The following is a 9,456-nucleotide window of genomic DNA, read 5'->3' on the forward strand; positions in this document are numbered from 1 at the left end:
TAAATTTTTCTTTTCTCAACAAATACCATCTTTTTTCTTAGCCTGAACTAAATGCTCGGCTTACATTTTTGTTCAATCAGGCTTGACAGACACATTCCTTTTGTATAGTCTTCTTCTTATCTTTTCTTCAGTATCCTTTCGTTGTAGCCTTAGGTAGATAAACAATACACTATATCATCAAAGTCTTATTTGGTCTTCATAAAGAAAAAACAATGTCACATAATAAGCAAGTTCTATGTAAGCCTAAGGAAAGTAGATCCTTAAAACAAGATACAAGGAATATACAAGTTTCTTTACCCCCAATCATGAGACAAGGAAATGAAATGTATGGTGGATTATATAACAAAATCTTGGAAGACATAAGGATAAGTCTATAGAAAAAACTTATAGTCATGCACAAAACAAAAACACCCCATATCAAACAAGAAGTATTATAGAAAAATGTGACACCATAGAGAAAATGAAAGAAAGAAACATCATATGATAATCAATTCTAAACCATGTAATAAACTAGAAAAGATATCACATATGAAGTAGACTAAATATGATCATTGAATGAGAGGCATTAAATCTAAGGCATGAAAAGACAGTTGCTAGGCAAAAACACATGGTCATGCATGTAACAAAGCAATATATACCCATAGATAAGAATCTATCATAAAATAATACAAATCTATAGAGAAATAAAATAAAGGAAGGGGTAGCTCATTATGCCCATTTCATGATCACAAAAGTAAGAAAAAAAGGGATAACATATCCTAAAGAGAAGAGAGAGATAAAATCCAACATATGCTCTAAATGGTAGATTCTTTGTAAAAAACAGATGTACTTACAAACATAATATTTAACTCAGGATGTTAATCCCTACATAACACAATAATTGCATGCAAGAGAGAACATCAAATTATAAGAGAATTAAAATTCATAAAAAATAATGGATACATTTAAGAAGGGAAGAACACAATATGCCTCCCTAAATGGATTTCCATTTACACTAACATGCAATTTTCAAAAAACATCATAATGTACGTGGAATGTTACTCTACAAGTAATCACAATAAATGAATGCAAGACAAGATGTCATCATATAAAAGGAAAAAAAATCATAAAAATGGAGATAACGAATCTTATGATATAGATAGAAAGAGGAAATATGACCCTTTCTCCCGAAGTGAAGAGACAAGGGAAATGACTATCATGTTTTTTATTTTAAAAAATAGGTTTTGAAAGGTGCCTGAAACCCTTTACAAATAAAAATATTTTCAATGTATCCCGAACAAAAGATATAATAGACCAAAGGTAAAACAAGTCACCAACCAAAATAAGGTGACTACAGATAACACAGTAAACTTCTACCACCAAAACAGGTTTTGAAACGGGTGCTTGAAACCCCATGGTTACAAAAGAAATAGACATTAAGTCCTAAACCATGACAAACTACAAATAAACAATGGACCAAAAAGTCCAAGAGAGCCAAATAAAAAGTGACGGCCTCAAAAGAATAGGCGAGCAACAAGTTTTGAAAGGACCCAAAACCTAATACAAAACCAAGCCTCAAGATTTACATTTTAGTCTCGTCTTTTGAGAATGTAAAGACATATCAAACAAAGGATTAGAGGGCTTGACTATTTTTCCTTTTACTATTGTCCATCCATCCTCCACCTTCCCAGTAGCCTTCTACCACTCAAGGTCATCAGCTCCACAACCAACCCCCAACAACCTCACAGCAAGAGAAGAAACAACACTACCACACGATTTTTGGCCACAATAGAAGAAGGGACATCAACACTATCCTTAGAAAAAGTCGCAAGAGGGGCAACAAACGAATCAATAGTTATAATAGTTGAAGAAGGGAATACTGCAACATTTATGGTCACTACCATAGGGGCATCATTTGAAACATCAGAGACAACAATATAATCCTTCACCAAAGAAATTTCATCCTGAGAAGAGCCTTCCAAACCATCCCCAATAGTGGAAACTTTCTAAACCATGTAGTGATCATCTAAAACCCCCAACCACCATGAAGGTTATTTCCTTGGTCTAACCTTTTCAGAGGAGCATCACGCAGTGAGATGGCCAATCTTATGACATTTCCTACATCTAAGGGAATACCCTCATAATCAAGAAGTTGAATCCAAGAGCCTTTTGGAGAGGCCAACTTAATCATTTCAAGGACCCCTTAGAGATGTCAATCTCCACAAGAATTCAAGCATACATCGTCTGAGACACATTGGAAGATATGACATCAACCAGCAAGAAGTCCCCAATGGCCTCCCCCACAACCTCTAGGATTGAATCCAACCATAAGTGAAGGAGAAGATTCAACAACCTTACCCAAAGAGGAATCTTATTAAAGAATTCAATCGATGGGTCAAAATCCTTATACCAAGGTTTAGCCATCAATGAGAACCTCTCCTCCCAAGAGAAACCACGATATCGAAAGCCATTTCTATCTTCAGCAATAGAAAATTTCACAATAAAAAACCCTCTTTCCACAGGGTAAATCTAAACTAACTCTAAAATGATAAGCTCCCAATATTTGGATATCCAAGCATGCAAACCCAACAAAGATGGCCAAAATCCCCTAAAATGAAAAAATAGCAGTTGAAGAGAAGTCCTTCACATATGTGGAAATCTCATCAACTATTTCAGATTCTAGATTAATCAGAATTGGGTTACTTACAACAACAAGCACAACTACTCGGAGCCCCAACTTCATAGCTTGAACCCCAATACCTACCTCATAAGTAGCCACATCAAAATACGAGATAGTGGATCTTCCTATAGCACCTTGAGGCAGAGCAACATGAGCCTCCTTAGTAGGAGCCACAAGAGCAGAAGTTGTACCCCTATCTATTGTAGAGGGATCACCCATTGCCTTGGCCTGAGAACAAACAACCCCGTTGTTTGCCAAAGATAAATGGGTGGAAGAAGTCACAGGTTCAAACCCTACAAGAGCATCACGGGCAGAGATAGGAGCGAGAGCTAGAAACATTCTCTTCTTTGGAAATGACTATTATGTTAGTCACAAAGTACAATAATGATCCCCCAAAAGATAGGCTAACAATGCCACATACCTAGAAGCAACATAATAGGGATGTATATGTATCAAGTAAAACGATCATGAAAACGATACCATTCATCATTGTGGCTTTTAACATAATAAAGAATAGAAGAAGATCTATTATGTGTAATTAGATGAAAATATAGAGAGAAACACTTAATATGCACATATTCATCAAATAAAGGAGTTTGATTCACAAAGTCAAGAATGTATGATGTTGGTGTGAAATCTAAATTTTCCCAATCTTGAAAAGTTGGAAAGCCACTTATAGGGTCAATCTGAGTAGGATCCTTATGATTTAAGATTGAATTAGTGAAAAGGGATTCATAATGAACACCTAAATTGATTTAAGATGTGTCTTAAAAGGAGAATAAGAAGGATTAAGTGTGTGGTCTCCTATGGCTAAGGCACTCTTTGGAGAAGGACATACAAAACTCATTAAGGCCTCATCCATACAAGGAATATCAATTAAATGCATATAAAGAGGTTGATCATGAAGAATAATAACCATGTCATAATCTAAGAAAAAAACATGAGAAAGAGAGTAATACATATCCTTATCTAAGGGTTCATCCCAAATAGTAGAATATTCTAAGGGGGGAGAAATCACACATGAAAGGAGAGGCAATCATGACTCAAAGGACTTTCATGAGGAAGAGAATAGTGAATATTCCCATACAAGGGCTCATCCCAAATAGTAGCACTATCAAGGTTAGGAAAATCATGAATCACTAAAACTTGATCAACATCATTTTTGAAAAGATTACCCTTTGAAGTGGAATTAGAATCAATTAAAGAAAACATTAAGTTCTATCATATGCATGAAATGAAATATGTTGAATATCATTAATTAAACTTGAAAACAAAGGCAATAATCCTATTGAAAAGGATTGAAATGACTATGAGATGAACTAGACGCTTTATTTTTGTATTTTCAAAATGCAATTGTATGAAATGTAATCTATATGTAGATGTGAAAGGAGATCCAAATAAAACTAAAAGCATACATAGTATATCTAGATACACCAAGATCTAACTCCAGAAAAGAAGTATAGGAAGTGTTAGGGATTGACATATCCAGAACAATATGAGAATAAGCAGCTATAAGCAAAAACAAAAGGATTTTACACAAAGAACACAGATAACACACAGATTTAATGTGGTTCACCCAATCTTGGGCTACATCCACCTAAACAGCCTTCAACCTTTCTATTATCTAGCAAAAATGTACACCAACCTTACAATGCATTATGCATCTCAACTGCTTATAACAACATTTTAGGAAGTCACTACAATATCAATCGCCACAATATCAATAGGAAGTCAAGTTCACCAAAGATGTGTAGGGGAAAATGAAATCAATCCACACTAACACCTTATGAAGGGGGAAGACCAAGCTTTACTTACTAAGGTGGGACGATCAACACACAAGAAAGTGTTAATGTGTAACCTAATACAAAAGGGTGAATCAATCGAATGTGTTTCCCTTTCACCTCCACCTTAAGAGGGTTTTAAGAAAGTAGATATGGAATGTAAGATTAATATATAGGGAAAATATGATAATAAACTGAAGATATTATACCTTACAAATATGAAAATGGGTTATCAAATGATGTCTGATGTGGTGAATCTCACATTGTGGATTGAAAATGGTGAGATCTACAAAACCTAGCTATTGTTTTGCGATTCGGAAAGGTTAACTTTCTCCTAAAGCAGGGGAGCAGTGTGTCCCTGATCAATTGTGCTTGATCTCAATTTTTATTTAACAATTCTGACAAATGATGAAAGGGTGTCGTAATCTACAACCTATTCGTTTTTTCCAAATCCAAAACTTGAAATAAAAATATGCTTTGTTTGTTGGTTGCGGGGGTTTGTCTTCACCACCCCAGTTTACGAATTAACATTGAATTGAAATAAAAATAGAATGCTACGAAGTATTAGTGAGATCTAATATGAAGCAATGTAAATCTATAAATATGCTCTTTAATTTAGAATGTAATCAAGTATGTAGATGCAATAGCCTTGACTTAAATTCAAAAAACTCTAGGAAAAGAAATTAAAGTAAAGCCAAGACCTTCATGAATGAATATGTTTAATATCTTCCTTAGGAAGGAATGTAGATGAATATAGATCTTGAGAGGATGAAAAAAGAAGATACAATAAAGGATCTTGAATTGTACAAAGGGAGATCTTAAATGATGAAATTCAATGTGAAACCTTGATCTTGAATGGAGAGATTGCTTCAATGCCTTCAATTTTTGAAGAATGCTTGAGAACTTGAGATCTTGGGCATGGATGACAAAATGCTTGTGGATGATGGATGGACATGAAATGGAGAAAATGGATGGGTTTATTAAGAGCTCAGAATGAATTTTCTCCAATAGGTCAACCCACCTAGAAGATAACACCCTAGAACAATCCAGACACAGGACCAAAGAAGCTAACCCAAAATAGGACCCAAGTAGGGATGCACTATGTCCCTGATTAGCCTAGTAGGGACGTACTATATCCTTGGTTGGGAAGGTATGCACTATATCCTTTCTAACCAGGGAAAATAACCCTTGGGATTCCTTTGAGGGTCTCAAAATAGGTCCCAAATCCCAAAAATCAAGTACAAAACTCAAGATATAGTTGTTACAACATGAAAAAATAGATTATAGGTGATTAGATGAAGGAAAGGGAGGACCTAGGTGGATAGATCCTACCTTGAGCTTTATGTAATGAAATATGAACTTTAAAGAGCATCTATTAGGTCATACCCTACTTATGCCTAGGAGAAAGAAGAAGAAAGGGGATGAATGCAAATGAATGATGAAATCACATTAAATGGATGCTAAACCATCATTAAATTAAGGTGATTCCAATTTAAGATAGTACACCATTATATGAGCTCTAATATAGAATATTTGATAAGATGATGGTACCTTCATATCTTTCTTATCCTTATGTCTACATTTTTTCTAACACTATGAGGAAAATTTATTTTCTTCAAATAACCACATGTGTGTGCGTGTGTGTGTGTGTGAGAGCGTGCTTGCACACAAATAAGATCATATTGTTTTGGTAAGTCGGGTATTGTGGGAGAGATCAACACATATACCATAAAGTGGTAAGAATTTGTGTTAATTTCAGGTTGGACCAAGGAAGCAATGCTTGTCATTACATTTGCATGCCTTTTTTTTGTCCTAGAAAAACCATCTATGGTGTAATGGGAGGATTGAGTAGATTCAATATCAATAACTATACTAAGATAGATTGGATTGTTTTGCTTCATATTTTTTTATAATTCAATTTACTATTAATTTAAAGTCCAATATATACAAATTTCTAACTTCTAAAGTAATTATAGCACATAGTCCATCATTAGGGTTTTTAACTTGGTGATATTGTTTTACAATGAGACACTAAGAAAAAGGAAAGAGGAAATGATTTTCCCTCAAAAGATGTAGAGATGACACCTACTCTTGAACTTTTTTGACACCTATACCCATAAAAGTACATATAACAAGTGGGATTATGACTAATGGTGCAAAGATTCTCATTACAAAATTAGTTTAGCATGTGAACACACTAGGAGATGGTGCTTCAGCTAATTGATCAAAAATTACCTATGTGATAAACCAATACATTGAGACAAGTAAAATGAAATGTATCCCTTCTTAATGGAGGATAACCCCTATTACACTAAGATGTACAATAAGAATGAGCTTCTCTAGAGGGAAGAAAGCCCTTATTGCAAAAAGATAACATAGTAAGAAAAAACATCACTTGAGGAGGAAAACTCTTTCTACCTAAATAATAGTAAAGTAAATAACAAGACTAGTGTTAGTATAATAACATATAAATCTAAACTAGTATACTATAAATAAGATATGATAATGTAACGAGGAAGAGCACATATGTAGATCCACTCAAGTCATGGAGAAATTTGGGTAGTACTTTGTGAGAGACACAGAGAGAGAGAGAGAGAGAGTTTCCTCCAAATAAGCAAAAATGGGCTATTTATGGTTGCAAAAGGGTAAGTTTTCAATCTTGCAAGAAGGGACGTGTCAAAAGCCACATTTAAATTTAAAGTTTTGTGGAAATTAGCATGTTGCTTCACAATTTTTGAATCACACTTACATCCAAGAAAACAAGGTTCAAATTAGGCTTAGAGGTTATCAATGATGCTTTAGAGAGCCATGATGTGCAAATCTGCTCATTTGATCATGTTCCTCCATTGTTTGCTTGTGGGACACAATACAAAAGTGTCATAAATGCGAGGGTGCATTTTTAGGCCACTACAAGTGCAAATCTAATTATGAATAATGACTTGAAAATGCATTACAACACATCATATTCTTTGGGGTACTAATGAATATCATGGAAGAAACACAAATGGAATCATTGTTGAGGACATATCAAGTAAGACAATTTGTTACAAGTTGTATGATTCACCATCAAATTTGTCCTCAGTGGACATTGTCACTTCACTTGAATTATCATTTGATGATTAATTCGTGAAGATGTTGAGGATCCTTTTATCATTTTATAGGAAGTCATGCCTAATGATATTTGACATGAAAATTTGCAAGATTTTCCTAAGGTGAAAGCAAGTAGCAATTTCATGTTAGATCATGAGGCTTCAAATCTATTTGGTGAGAATATGCAAGGTATATTGAGCGATGACTAAGTTAACCCCACATAAGTAGAAAACAAAGAGTATTTTGGATTGGTGCTACAATATTATATTGCATTTGAAAAACTTGAAGAAATATTTGAACTCATCAAAGAATCTTTGATTTTTGAGTATGCAGTTAAGAATATTCACAATCATACATGCTTCATACTATACAAAGACAAGCCTCTAAAAGCCATATTCGATGGACTTGAATTCAATATTGATTCTACCTTGATTGCTCACAAATTGATTCTACTAATGAAGGGGTGCTCCCCTTAATACCATAAACACATAACAAAAATAAAGAAATAACAACAATTTGCGAGAACAAAATATGGGCTTCTTATTATCACCGCAAATGCGGAATTACAGAATTCAAGATTACAATATGCTTACCCACATGGGCACCTTCATTACAGTAATATACAAGAGAAAGTTGCGAACTATCACCCAAACCTGTCCTAGACAATATTCAAGCATTTCTTATATAGGCAATTTTATGCCCCCCTAGGAAGGTTATAAACACTCAAACTTAATACCTAGGCCTGACAAACCCTAACGATACATATACAGTTGGCCAAATACATTTTTGACATTTATTTTTGAAGTTTTGGCCGGCCCAACTTCCGGAGGCCATAACTATTTCTCTGATTGGCTATTGTAACCACTTTTCAGAAACCCTAGGTTTTAATCTACAAGCTTAGATCAGCGCAAGTGCCCATCCCTTGAGTTTTCGGGCCTCATCTGGGCACTTTTAGGCCTTCAATGGTGAGACTCAAGTTTCTATACCAAAATTGCAAACCAAAAATCTGCAATAAATCTGTGAATACACATAATATGGCACTGAGCTTCAACTGGTAGATTGATATATCTAAGATGAATATCCACCTCAGAAATTAGGACATTCAAAGGTTATATGACTGACTTACTAAATAGAAAACCTCTATAGAGAACCACTCTGCATTAAGACAACTCTTATTCAAACAACAGAAATGAAATATTTTTGGTTGATGCAAGATTGCTCTTACACCCAGGATGCTCCTACATCAGACACCCGAGGTAATTTGAGAAGTGACCCCATCATGTCTTGGGTGTTCAGAGGAAAACCAAGACAGTTAACCTCCTCCCTTGCTAGCCATGATGAATCTTCTACTAGCCTCCCTTTCCATTTGACTTGGTATTCTTCATAAGTTTTGTTCCTTGTACTTTTACCAACACGACTATCCAATATCTCCTCAATCTCCTTTGTAGCCGAACTAGCTGCTAGAATACTCCATTGCACTTCTGCAACTTCAACTCCATCTCCTCCTTCATAATACTCTGTCAAATCTAACATGTTAAATACTGGAGAAATATTCAATTCAACAGACAACTCTATGTCATAGGCATTTCTAAAATCATGCATTTTCACTATCTTGCATGGTCCAAACTTTTTCATTTTCAGCTTATTATAGTTACACACTAGAAAATGCTCCTTTCTCAAATGAACTATGACTTCATCTCCACTCTAAAATTCCTTTACCTCAGCCTTGTACTATGTATTCATCTTTATAATGTGCTTCCTCGCATCCTCATGGATATTCTTCAAATGTTCAACAAATTCTTCGACTCACGACTCATGGCTCTAGATTAAGCTAGCTTTTGTTGCTTAAGGAAACTGCGGAGTGCAGTTCATGGCTATGGATTAAGTTTCTTGGTGTGGTTTTTCCGTTATTGGGTCTAATTTAGC

The sequence above is a fragment of the Cupressus sempervirens genome, chromosome 8, assembly GCF_028749045.1.
Source record: "Cupressus sempervirens isolate cs-2001-9-10 chromosome 8, ASM2874904v1, whole genome shotgun sequence".
In the NCBI taxonomy this organism is placed as follows: Eukaryota; Viridiplantae; Streptophyta; class Pinopsida; order Cupressales; family Cupressaceae; genus Cupressus; species Cupressus sempervirens.